This window comes from Jatropha curcas, chromosome 2 (assembly GCF_041381405.1).
Source record: "Jatropha curcas cultivar XTBG-Jc1 chromosome 2, XTBG_Jcur_1.0, whole genome shotgun sequence".
NCBI classification, from domain to species: domain Eukaryota; kingdom Viridiplantae; phylum Streptophyta; class Magnoliopsida; order Malpighiales; family Euphorbiaceae; genus Jatropha; species Jatropha curcas.
Genome location: NC_143152.1, coordinates 10,942,417 through 10,955,547, shown reverse-complemented (window position 1 = coordinate 10,955,547; position 13,131 = coordinate 10,942,417). Strand labels below are relative to the sequence as shown.

The following is a 13,131-nucleotide window of genomic DNA, read 5'->3' as shown; positions in this document are numbered from 1 at the left end:
GGTTGGTAGTAATGTTAATTCTCGGATGGATGCACCTAAAACGCGAGGTTTAGGCTAAATCCACCGTCAAAGTTAACACCAGCACCGAAGGGTAGTATGGGTAGAATGAGGTGAGAAGAGAGAAATGCGGTATGAATGCAAAAATCCTAGAAAAAAAGGAAAGCAATTAAACATATACGGACGATTAAAAATTTTCCATCGGCTTTTCTAATCAATTTTTATTTAGAAAAAGTAGGCTTTTTAGAGTCAATTCCTAATTGCAACTACTAAATTTATTAAAAATAACCGGGGATTAGTAGGTGCAAAATCCCCAGTGAAGTCGCCAAACTGTTTGCGTCGAAATCCCTTAAAACCCCGGAAAAGGATCTCGGAAAACTACTTTTATTGTTTTTTTATTGTTGTTTTGGAAAAAGGTGATAAAAAATCTTTTTGGATATGCGATGCCGATAAATCGGTCTTATAAACAATTTGAGTCGTGATAAGTGTAAATTTTATAGTGTTTTTTTATATAGTTTTTATTAGAATTTTAGTAAGTTTTTATTACTTTAATTTGATTGTAAATCACTTTTAGTATAATTGTGTTCAAAAGCTTCCTTGATCTTTAATCCGCTTGATCTAAGAGAAAATTGTAGGAATTTGGCGCAGAAAAGAGCTTTATAATACAAGGCACTTAGCTTCCAGCACGCCCAGGCCGTGCTAAAAGGCACAACCGTGCTAGAAGCCAAGGAAACAAAGGGAGAGACAGAAGAGAGCACGGCCTGGGTGTGTCAAAAGGCACGGCCGTGCTACAATGGGACCAGGGCGTGTCAAGCATAGCACGCCCATGGCAAGACTAGGCAGACTTCCAGAGAAGAGCACGCCCTGCGTGTGCTTTGTAGCACGCCCGTGCCTCAGTGCTTCACTAGCCCGTGCTACCTAGCACACCCCGTGCTTCACTAGCCAGACTTCCAGACCAAAGCACACCCAGCCCGTGCCATGAAGCACGCCCGTGCTGTGCAGGCGGAACCAGCGTGAATTTAATACGCAAATCAAGCTTTTTCTCACATGGGCCGACTTCAGGGAGTTTCCTAAACACACTAAACAAGACCTGGACCTATTCTTGGAGAAAAAGGAGTCCTAATCAAGAAGAAATCAAGAGCCTAAACAGTCATGATCTCCTATAAAGGATTTTGCACTAAATAAGGATTCTATTTCCTAAAAGGAGTCAGACTTGCCTTCAGGAACTCTATATAAAGAGAGGAACTTCTCATAACAAGGGATCTCGTTTTTTATGCAATTTCTTTACATAATTCTCTCTCTCAAAGATTTCAAGCATCAATTAATTGTGCCAAGATTCAAGGAAGCCATCAACATAGTTATGATACAGTTTTTATTCTAAACTCTTCATCTTGTTTCTTTCTTTATTATTATCTTTAAATATGATGAATGATACAAGTATGATTGAGTTTAATTTAATTACTATGTCTAGCTAAACTCTTATATTAGGGATTTGATGTAATTTAATTCGATTCCAGTTTATAATATTAGATTTATTTTTCTTTGTTCTTGTTATAACGTATTATTGTGCTTAAGGCTTCCAGGCAGAAAATTTCCCCTGGATTGAATTATTTCAATAATCACATTCGGGAGAAGGGTTATTGATATGAAAAAGATAATAATTTACTTGAGAATAATAACTTGATGCGGAAGTTATATGGTTTGACTCAAGGGGGGTTTTCATAAGTTAATAAATTATTAAGTTGTGAACTCACAAAACAACCATAAAACCTAATGATCTGATTTATGTTTAATTCACTATTAAAGATAAGTAATTAAACTGGATTAGAATAGCTAACAATAAATCGGGAGAGCTTGTTAGTAACTTTAGGGTTGTTTCTCCTACTTGAACAATTAAAGTTGATTAATGAACTAATAAGATAAGCTGGATAGAATTAAGTGAAATCAATTTCCCTAGTAGCTTAATCCTCTGATTTCTTTTCACCTGAATTTTGTGTTTGATCTCTTCTGTTTTTACTTTAAATTTTATTTACTTTACAGCAAATCTCTCTTATCATCGTCTAAATAATAATAGGTTAACATAATTTTGGTAATTGATAAACAATCCCTGTGGATACGATACTCTCTTACTCTATATTACTTGTTGCGATTTCGTACACTTGCGAAAAAACGCTGTCAAGTTTTTGGCGCCGTTGCCGGGGATTGGCGTATCAATATTAATACAAATTACCCTATTGTTAATTTAGACACTCTTTTATTTAATTTTCTTTTAAGTACTGTTCCAGGTTGTTTTATGCAAAGAAGATCAAGGAATACAAATACTGAACCCCTAATCTTTGATCCGGAAATTGAACGAACTCTTCGAAGGCTCAACGCTGCAAGAAAAACACAAGAAATAAAACTCGAACAACAAGCAGACATGGCCAACGAAAACGAAAACGAGAACGAAAACATAGTCGGGCCACCTGTGAACCCCTCCCCAAAACATCAAAAATGCATATGATGCATGTGACTAAGGAAGAAATGCACGTGATGTGTGAGTCGCCACCTTGTTTAATTATTTTAGGGTAAACTAGGAAAAAACCCTAAGTGACTCCAATTTTTAATTAACTAACCTAAATGCTAGATTAATTAACCCAAAGTTAAAGCATGGTCTACGAACCCGAGGTGGATCCCGAGACTATGTCATGTTGATAAACTAACCTATGGATGAATGCTTTGCAGGGTAAAATGAAATAATTGGACCAAATAAAAAAAAAGTTTATGTGATTTCGACTTGCCGCTCGGGGTTAAATCCCAAACGTGCCTACGTACTTCCGTTTGAATGGAAGATCAAAGTCAACGTAGTTCGATAGGCCTTCTTTGAAGGGCTTTGAATGGGTATGCCTAATGCTTGAGTGTGTGTATGCTTTGTGCATTTTGTTTAGGCATTTTGCCAAAAATTGATTGTTTTAAGCATTTGCTGCCGAAAATGTGGATTTAAGGCTTTTAGCCAAAAAGATTTGATTTAGGCAATTGTTGCCAAAAAAGGTTGATTTTAAGGCTTTTAGCCAAAAAAGAGTGATTTAGGCAATTTGATTGCCAAAATGATTGATTTTAGGCGATTGTCGCCAAAATGATTGATTTTAAGGCTTTTAGCCAAAAAGAGTGATTTAGGCAATTTGATTGCCAAAATGATTGATTTTAGGCGATTGTCGCCAAAATGATTGATTTTAGGGCTTTTAGCCAAAAAGAGTGATTTAGGCAATTTGATTGCCAAAATGATTGATTTTAGGCGATTGTCGCCAAAATGATTGATTTTAAGGCTTTTAGCCAAAAGATTGATTAATTTTAAGGCATTTTGCCAAAGCTTTTGATTTAAGCAATTTGTCGCTAAAAAGTGGTTAATCTAATTTATTGGCAATTGGTTTACCAAAAATTTATTAACTGAATTGTAATGTAGGCAATTGATTGCCAAGAAAAAATGTGTGTAATGAAGGCTATTTGGCCACCATTATTGATTAATTGGACTTAAGCCGAATTTGTTCGAAATAAAGGCAATTTCACCATAGTTATTGGTTAACTAGGCTTTTTAGCCAATATTGTCGGATTTAAGCTTATCACCACGATTATTGATTAACCGGGCGTTTAGCCTAAATTTGTTTAATTGAGGCAGTTTATTTGCCTAATGATTGACGTGGATGCTTTTATGCAATTTTAGAATTATTAGGAGTAGAAAAGAAGCATGCATGAAGTGCTAAAATTAAATAGGCAGAGTTTAGTTCGTGTACCTGATTTAATCGTCGACCGCTTCTTAACTCCAGGTTAAGCTCCTCGTTAAGGTAATATTAATTAATTTGATTTTTAATGACCACTTAACAAAGCAAGAAAGCAATTAAAGCTAAACTAAAATGCAGAAAAGCAGTAAAGAATCGCAAGGAGCGTAGGGGAGAAGGAGCGTCCGTCAACACAGACTGAGTGAGGAAAACAGAGTGCCGGGGCCACTATTTATAGGCGAAATCGGACTGTTTCGGCGGCCGGGCCACCGGGCTCGGCGGCCGGGTTCGGCGGCCCCGGCGGCCCGCTTCGGCGGCTGGGCCGGCGGTTCTGTTGATTTTTTCGCTCCGGAGGCTTTTCCGGGAGTTCCGGACCTCCAAAAAATATTCCATGACCAGTTTCGTGATCCTTGCGACGTCCCGGACGTTTTAAGTACCATATTGGCATATTTCCGGTGAACTTCCAAAATGGCCTTTGGTCCGGCCGGACTATTTGCAGTCCGGGAAACCTGGCTCTTTGAGCCTCAAAAAAGGGTATTCACAGGCGACTGCAGCCGCTTTTAAGGGCGGCCGCCACCGCCGCGGCCGGGAAAACTGGCTTTTTGAGCCTCAAAATTTGAGTATTCACACCACCACTTCAACATCCGGTCCGTACCTTAAGGGATTATACAACACCTAATCTGAATGGGACAACCTCAAGTATTACTAGACCTAGGGTAGAAGCTAATAACTTTGAGATTAAACCCGCAATTATCCAAATGCTCTCTACCTCGATCTAATATGGGGGTTTGCCTAGTGAAGATCCTAATGCTCACATCACCAATTTTCTGGAAATTTGTGACACTTTCAAACAAAACGGTGTTTCTGAAGATGCAATCAAATTAAGACTCTTCCCTTTTACACTTAGGGATAAAGCTAGATCATGGTTACAATCGTGTCTCGCTGGAAGTTTTACAACATGGGATGAATTGGCTCAAAAATTTCTAGCTAAATTCTTTCCATCCTCAAAAACCACCAAGTTGCGCAATGAGATAATGACATTTGCTCATCATGATCAAGAGAGCTTGTATGAAGCTTGGGAAAGATTCAAAGACTTGTTAAGAAAGTGCCCACATCACAGTTTGCCCAAGTGGTTACAGGTACAAACCTTCTATAATGCATTATCTCCTAACATCAAAATTACTTTAGATGCAGCTACAGGTGGATCTTTTGAAAAGAAAGGAATTGGTGAAGCATATGAGTTGATAGAGGAAATGGCAAGCAACAGCCACTACCAAAATAATACCGAAAGAAGAAGAACCACAGGAGTCTATGAAATAGACGCCATTACAGCACTCAATGCCAAGGTAGATAACATGGTAAGGAAATTGGACATGTTAACTACTAATCCTGTAAATTCTGTTATGCAAATGTGTGATAGGTGCAATGGACAACATGGAATTGGGGAATGCATCATGGACTCCTTAAATCCACAAACTTTGGAGCAAGTGAACTATGTGATGAATCAAGGAAGAAAGAATTACCCCTATTCAAATTCATATGATAACAGGTTAAGGAATCATCCTAATCTATCTTATGGTAATCCTAACAATGCCTTGAATGCACCACCAGGGTTCCACCCTCCAGAAAAGAAATCTCATGATGACCTCCTCACTGCTCTTTCCAAATCACACATGGAATTCAGGAATGAAACCAAGGAAAACCATAAAATCCAACAGGCTGCAATAAGAAATTTGGAGATTCAACTAGGGCAATTTGCAAACATGATGGCATCTCGACCTCAAGGTACGTTACCTAGTAATACTGAAAAGAATCCAAAAGAACAAGTGCAGGCTATCACCTTGAGGAGTGGCAAACAATTAGATGAACCACCAAGGAAAGAAAAGGAAGAAAAGGAACAATCAAAAGTGCCTATCATTGACTTAGAGGAAAAAGAAAAGGTAAAACCCTATGTTCCCCCTGTTCCCTTTCCACAAAGATTAAAGAAAGCACAAGATGACAAGAGCTTCCTCAAATTTCTGGATGTGTTCAAGAAGCTTCAAATCAATATTCCTTTTGCTGAAGCTCTTGCTCAAATGCCTAGCTATGCTAAATTCCTAAAAGATATCCTGAGCAAGAAACGAAAAATTGATGATCAAGGAACGGTAATGTTAACCGAGGAGTGCAGTGTAATTATCCAAAACAAACTGCCTCCAAAGTTAAAAGATCCAGGAAGTTTTTCTATCCCTTGTAACATTGGCAATCTTGACTTTGAAAAAGCTTTGGCAGATTTAGGTGCTAGTATTAATCTTATGTCCTATGAAGTTTTTAAGATGTTAGGTATGGGAGAGCTCAAACCAACAAGGATGTCTTTGCAATTAGCAGATCGTTCAATTAAATATCCTAGAGGAATTGTAGAAGACGTGCTTGTAAAGGTAGGTACATTCATCTTTCCTGTTGATTTTGTTATTCTTGACATTAATGAAGACAGGGAAGGATCTCTAATTCTGGGAAGGCCCTTTCTTGCAACTGCAAGAGCATTAATTGATGTCTATGAAGGTAAGTTGACTCTAAGAGTTGGACAGGAAGAGATTGTATTTGATGTACTTAAATCTTGTAAACTTCCTATGGATTATGGAGACTGTTTTACAATTGATGTTGTTGATGAATGTGTGGAGAACACTTTGCATGTCGAAAATAACATTAATGAACCAAGCACCCTGAATGAAAGAGAAAAGGAACTACCTAAGCATGAACTGAAACAACTTCCATCTCATTTAAAACATGCATTCTTAGGAGAGAACCATTCCTTTCCTGTTATTATCTCTTCTTACTTAACGCTTGATCAAGAGGAAAGGTTGTTGCAGGTTTTACGTAGGCACAAGAAGGCATTAGGATGGTCTATCTCGGATCTACAAGGAATAAGCCCAAGTGTGTGCATGCATAAAATCTTGATGGAAGAAGACTACAAACCTTCAATCGAGCATCAAAGGCGATTGAACCCAAACATGAAGGAGGTAGTCAAGGCTGAAATTATTAAACTCTTAGATGCCAGCATCATTTATCCAATTTCAGACAGTAATTGGGTAAGTCCTGTCCAAGTTGTTCCAAAGAAGGGAGGTATGACTGTTATTTCTAATGAAAACAATGAATTAATCCCCATAAGAACAGTCACAGGTTGGCGTGTGTGTATAGATTATAGAAAACTGAATAAAGCAACACGCAAAGATCACTTTCCCCTTCCCTTTATTGATCAAATGCTTGAAAGGCTTGCAGGTTATCCTTTTTATTGTTTCTTAGATGGCTATTCAGGATACTTCCAAATACCTATAGCCCCTGAAGACCAAGAGAAAACTACTTTCACTTGTCCTTATGGCACTTTTGCCTATAGGAGAATGCCTTTTGGGCTATGCAATGCCCCTGCAACCTTTCAAAGGTGCATGATGTCCATCTTTTCAGATATGGTGGAGAAATTTATTGAGATATTCATGGATGACTTTTCTGTGTTTGGTTCTTCCTTCGATGCATGCCTTCATAATTTATCTTTAGTAATGCAGCGATGCGAAGATACTAACCTTGTGTTAAATTGGGAAAAATGTCACTTCATGGTTAGAGAAGGTATTGTCTTAGGGCATAAAATCTCTCAAAAAGGGATTGAAGTAGACAAGGCAAAAATTGAGGTAATTGAAAAACTACCTCCTCCTAACACAGTGAAAGGTATAAGAAGTTTTCTTGGGCATGCAGGATTTTACAGGAGATTCATAAAGGATTTCTCAAAAATCACTAAACCTCTTTGCAATCTATTAGTTAAAGATGTTCCTTTTGATTTTGACAAAGAATGTTTAGATGCTTTTAACAGATTGAAGAAGGAGTTAATCTCAGCTCCGATCATTACTACACCAGATTGGACTTTACCCTTTGAACTAATGTGTGATGCTAGTAATCATGCTGTAGGAGCTGTTCTTGGACAAAGAAAAGACAAGAAGTTGCATGTTATTTATTATGCAAGTCGCACATTGAATGATGCGCAATTAAACTATGCAACTACAGAAAAAGAATTGTTGGCTATTGTTTTTGCTTTTGACAAATTCAGGGCATATCTAATTGGAGCTAAAACAATAGTCTACACAGATCACTCTGCCATCAAATACTTGCTGGAAAAGAAAGATGCAAAATCGAGACTCATTCATTGGGTACTTTTATTGCAAGAATTTGGCCTAGAAATTCGCGACAAAAAGGGGACCGAGAACCTCGTTGCTGACCATCTTTCCAGGCTTGAATTGGGGGAAGAAGATACAAGCAAGTTACAAATCAATGAAAGCTTTCCCCATGAGCAACTTCTTCTAGTAGCAAATGCTCAAACCCCCTGGTACGCTGACATAGTTAATTATCTTGTTTGCAAAATTCCTCCTCCCAATTTTTCTTACCAACAAAGGAAAAAAATTTTTCATGATATCAAATTCTACTATTGGGAGGAGCCATTTTTGTTCAATATTGCAGTGATCAGCTTTTCAGAAGATGTATACCGGAAACTGAAATAGAAAGTGTCCTTAAATTCTGCCATTCAATGGAATGTGGAGGTCACTTTGGAGCAAGCAAAACAGCTGCGCGTGTACTAGAAAGTGGTTTGTATTGGCCTAATCTCTTTAAAGATGCTTAAAACTATGTTCGTCTTTGTGATCGTTGTCAAAGGTTAGGTAACATTTCGAAGAGACATGAGATGCCCCTAAACAACATCCTTGAAGTCGAAATTTTCGACATATGGGGTCTAGACTTCATGGGACCTTTTCCACCATCATATTCAAATCAATACATTCTAGTGGCGGTGGATTATGTGTCAAAATGGGCAGAGGCTGTTGCTCTTCCAAATAACGATGCCAAAAGTGTGATGAGCTTCATCAAGAAAAACATTTTTACAAGGCATGGTACTCCTAGGGCAATAATCACGGACGGAGGTAAGCATTTTTGTAATAAATATTTAGATTCCCTTCTAGCAAAATATGGTGTCACTCATCGTGTAGGTACTCCATATCATCCTTAAACAAGTGGACAAGTAGAGGTCACTAACAGAGAAATAAAAAAGATCCTCGAAACCACTGTTGGACAATCAAGAAAGGATTGGTCCAAAAAGCTAGACGATGCTCTATGGGCCTACAGAACGGCATTCAAAACGCCTATAGGTATGTCTCCATATCGCATGGTGTATGGTAAGGCTTGTCATCTTCCTGTAGAGTTAGAACATAAGGCGTTTTGGGCTATTCAATTTCTCAATTTAATGCCAAAGAAGTGGGACAAAAGCGCTTGTTACAGCTAAACATGATGGATGAATTGCGCCTCCATGCTTATGAAAGTGCTAGAATATACAAAGATCGCACTAAACAATGGCACGATAAGCGCATTATCATGAGGGATCTAAAGGTAGGCCAGCAGGTGTTGCTCTATAACTCTAGGCTCCGGTTATTCCCTGGTAAGTTGCGCTCTAGATGGTCTGGACCATTCACAATCAAGGAAATCTTTCCTCATGGAGCGGTTGAAATAGTGGATGGTAAGTCAAATCGAAGTTTCAAGGTAAATGCTCAACGTTTAAGAAGCTATCATAATGAAAACTTTGAACCCATCAAGAGTACAATTGGTCTTGCTTAGCCTAAACTAGGATAAGTGCATCGAACTTAACGACGTTAAACAAAAGTGCTTGTGGGAGACAACCCATCTACTTTTCTTGCTAAATTTTCGTCCATTTATTTGTTTTTATTCTCTATTTTATTTGTCAAATTTCCCCAAATCTTCTCCATAAGTGTTCTTTTATTTTAGTTAGAGTTTTTGTAGGAAAAAGTGGAAATCCAGAACCAAGCACGCCCTAGCCATGCTAAATGGCACGCCTGTGCCATAAGGTGAGAAGCCAGCCCGCCCAGGCGTGCCCCGAAGCACGCCCGTGCGTTTTTCCAGGGTGCTGACACTTGAAGGTCAGAGAAGAGCACGCCCCAGGCGTGCCCATTAGCACGCCCGTGCCATAGAAAAGGGACAAACACACTTGCAGGTCAGAGAAGAGCACGCCCTAGTCGTGCTAAATGGCACGCCCGTGCTACTGAAAGGGGGAAAAGATCACTTGAGAGGCAGGGACAAGCACGCCCAAGGCGTGCCAGATAGCACGCCCGTGCTATCCACAGGCACTCCTCAATTCGAGAGGCAGGGCAGAGCACGCTCAAGCCGTGCTCCGTAGCACGCCCGTGCTACTTGCGCAATAATCAGCATCCCAAGGGTCAGAGAGGAGCACGCCCCAGGTGTGCCAAGAAGCACGCCCGTGCCAGGTACGCCTCTTCTTTTGTTTTGCAGGTCAGAGGACAGCACGCGCAGGCCGTGCCGTGCCACGATCAGACCAACTCATTTATTGGCGCCCCTATTTAAAGAGCACGCCCCCAAACCCTCCATTTTCCATCTCGCACGCCCTAGCCGTCACCTCCTCTCTCTCAAATTTTCTCTTTTCTTCTCCCTTTTCTCTCAAATCAAACACTCTCCACCCAAAATTTTCACATAATCAACTCCAACAATGCCTCCTAGATACAAACGCAGCAGACCCGCATCCTCCGTTGCTGCTCGAAAGCGTTCAACTACGCGGTCCTCCATGGCTCCTCAACCTCCTTCACCTCCTGCACTTCCATTCGAGTTTGCCTCATCCGATCAACAAGAAAGGTACACAAAATTATCTCTTCGGCCTATTTTACCGAATAGATTTATTGATGAGGCTGCCTTAGCACAAGTGGGTCTTAGAGATATTGTGTTAGAACCACTTAAGAGAATAGGATGGGGGGAATTTCTTGATATGAAGGACTTAGTTTATGCACCTCTAACTCTAGAATTTCTGAGTTCCTATCACGCTTTTATTCCGTTTTTGTCTGATTCACCACCAAGCAGGGTTAACTTTAGGCTTCTTAGTCAAGACTTTGAACTAACTGTGAATGAAATTAGCCACATTTTTGGGTTTCCTACAGACAATAGCCAGATACAAATATCTAGTGATTTTAGTGCGCGAAATACTTGGCGAAATTTGACAGGTGAAGTGAATTATAATCCTAGATATTCAAAAGCCTCCAAATTAAAAAAACCTTCCCTGCGATACATTCACAAATTCTTGTCTAATACCATTTTGGAAGGAGTGAGAGCGACGGGGTGCTAAGTTTGAACGAATTATATTTTCTATGGGCTATTGAAAATGGGGTTTTGTTGAATGTTGGTTATTGGCTCTGCCAAAAATTTGCGAGGGTGGCTGGAGCCGACAAAGGGGCTATAATGGTGGGGTGTTTTGTGACCCGGATTGCTAGGTACTTATAGGTTTGGAACCCGGCTAGGCCAATTTATGATAGTGTCGGTGGGGGGCGTGGTACAAGACTAGATCTAGATGTTATGATACACATGAAATTGATCAAAAAAATCGGGGATGCATATCGAGTAGTGGGTGCTCCAGAGGTAAATCCTGATGATGCAAGAGCCGAGACAGCAGGTGGTGCTAACATGGAAGAGGATAATCCTCCTCCTTTTCCTTCTTCTTTTGGTGCAGGTACCTCCGGCGTCGGTCCATCGTTCCAAGGCACATCCAACATGTCGAATGATGAAGTCCTTGCAAGAATGATGTCTCGGATGGACCTCTTTGACACGCGCCTTAATAGGATGGAAACGATGATCGCGGACCGTTTCCAGTCCATCGAGATTATGAACGGCAGTCTTGATTCTAGGATGGACACCATGCAAGGCCAACTCCAGACCATCCTCCAACTTCTGCAGCCACCCCCACCACCGGAGAATTGACGGATTTCTCACTTCTCTTTTGTTTATTTATGTTTATTTTTTCTAATACATTGTCTTGGTTGCTTTCATTTTAGTTTGTTTGTTATTTGAATTTTTATAACTTTTTAGTAGTTTTTGTTCTTAATGTTTAGTTGCTCTTTTAGCTAAGACACATTCCACACCCATTCTATTGTATTGTTCAATACAATGTTGGTAAGGTTTCTTTTTCACTCTTACTGCTTTCCTTCTAGTAATGCAATAAGTTTGGGGAATTTATGCACATTGGGGACAATGTGATTGATTGAATTGGGGGAAGAGAATTTTTGCTAAAAATTTTTGTTTTTGTAACATGTTTGGAATGATTACAAGTAAGCTTGAAGGTTCTCATGTCTAGTAATGAGTGTTAAATATAGTTGATTCTCAATTCTAGCATATTTAAGTTTTGAATTTGAAATTTTGACTCAATCATATTCATTGATCTAAACTATTTGTTTCTAGACTTTTAAACACTGATTTTTTATGAAAGTTATGATATAAAGGTGTGTTTTACTCTAAAATATTTTAAACCTTGGCATTCCTAGAACAAAAATTAGAACTCCCTTCGAGGCTAAAAATTTAAATGTTTACATTTTGAAGGAGATGACTTAGGCAATTTTTGTTGACCCTTATATGTAGCCTAGACCACCTAAATAAAAATATATGACCTTTGAAACCAACTTTGAAGCCTTAAACCGTAAAATTTTCTTCTTCACCCTCAATAAACCAAGCCATTTAAGCCAAATTCAAATCCCCTACCCTAAGTACAAAGGATTGTATTATTAAAAGATTCGACATTTAATTAAAATATAGCAACAAAAGAGGGAGAATTCATCAATCAATACTAGCAAATAAAGAAAAGAAGAAAGAATCAAGAAAGAGGCACATGAAAATTAAAAGAATGCAAGAAGAATGAAAAAAAAAAAAAGCAAGGAAGAAAAGTGCCAAAATATTAAGAAAAGACCTTACACAAGATGCCTCTAGCTAGTAAGAAAGTTTCAAAACAGACACTCCCTAGAACTAGTAAAAGTTTAATTAAAATAGAATCTTGAATATTATACATTCTTTTGTACTCTTTGACTACCCTTTTATCCCTTCTTTTGATTAAGCAAAAATTTGCACCAAGAAAGCCCCATTACAACCCAAAATAAAGACCTTTTGATCTTTTAATCGTATGCATTTAAATCGTGGAGAAAGGATGACTAATTCTGCATATGGGAATGCCACTGTTGCACTATCAATTGTCTTATTTTTAAGAGGTTGAAAAAAAATCTTTAGATAATTCATGTCCTATTTATCATAAATTGAATAAATATTAGTGTTGACAATCTCTTTAAACTTATATTTTACTCAATGAATGTGCTTTATTCAAAAATAAAAGTCAAGCTTAAGTATGAATAGCATGGAGAATGATTGAGTTTATTCACTTGTTTACTAATCATGATATCTTGAAAGATTATTGAAATCATCTCCAACCATGTTAAACTAGTGTCGTCAATTTATTTTTCTTTTAGTTTTGTTGCTTGAGGACAAGCAATGGATTAAGTTTGGGGAATTTTGAATAAGTGTAAATTTTATAGTG

The 13,131-nt window shown here is 38.6% G+C and overlaps 1 non-coding gene across 1 annotated transcript; it reads right to left on the bottom strand.

The window, feature by feature from the left end:
• Positions 1–4,768: 4,768 nt before the first annotated feature.
• LOC149498237 (small nucleolar RNA R71) lies at positions 4,769–4,874 on the bottom strand. Its single transcript, XR_016319833.1, has one exon. It is a non-coding gene; the product is annotated as a small nucleolar RNA R71 (small nucleolar RNA).
• Between the last annotated feature and the right edge of the window lie 8,257 nt (positions 4,875–13,131).